Source organism: Geospiza fortis, unplaced genomic scaffold, assembly GCF_000277835.1.
Source record: "Geospiza fortis unplaced genomic scaffold, GeoFor_1.0 scaffold209, whole genome shotgun sequence".
NCBI classification, from domain to species: Eukaryota; Metazoa; Chordata; class Aves; order Passeriformes; family Thraupidae; genus Geospiza; species Geospiza fortis.
Genome location: NW_005055081.1, coordinates 11,334 through 11,995, shown reverse-complemented (window position 1 = coordinate 11,995; position 662 = coordinate 11,334).

Sequence of the window (662 nt, the reverse complement as noted above, 5' to 3'; positions counted from 1 at the left end):
TGGCACCGTTTTTGGGGATCCGAGTACATTTCTGTCCCCGTTTTTTGGTGATCCTGGTGACATTTCTGTCCCCATTTTTTTGGGGTCCCGGTGACATCTGTGTCCCCTCAGGGTCCCCAGCCGCAGCGGATCCCGCGAGTCCCTGGTGCCACCAGCCGAGCTGGACCTCACGGGTGACAACGTCATCGTCCGGCCCGTGCACGGCAGCCTGGTGGGGGAGAGGTTCTGCTTCCAGGTATGGGGTGAGGGGCACCTGAACCCCAAAAAAATGCATCTAAACACCAAAAAGGGCGCCTAAACACCAAAAATGGCACTTAAACCCCAAAAATGGCACCTAAACCCCAAAAAGGGCACCTAAACCCCAAAAAGGGCACCTAAACCCCAAAAAGGGCACCTAAACCCCAAAAAGGGCACCTAAACCCCAAAAAGGGCACCTAAACCCCAAAAAGGGCACCTAAACCCCAAAAAGGGCACCTAAACCCCAAAAAGGGCACCTAAACCCCAAAAAGGGCACCTAAACCCCAAAAAGGGCACCTAAACCCCAAAAAGTGCATCTAAACCCTCAAAAATGGCACCTAAATCCCAAAAATGGCGTCTAAACCCCAAAAATGGCACCTAAATCCCAAAAAATGGCACCTAAACCCCAAAAATGGCACCTAAAC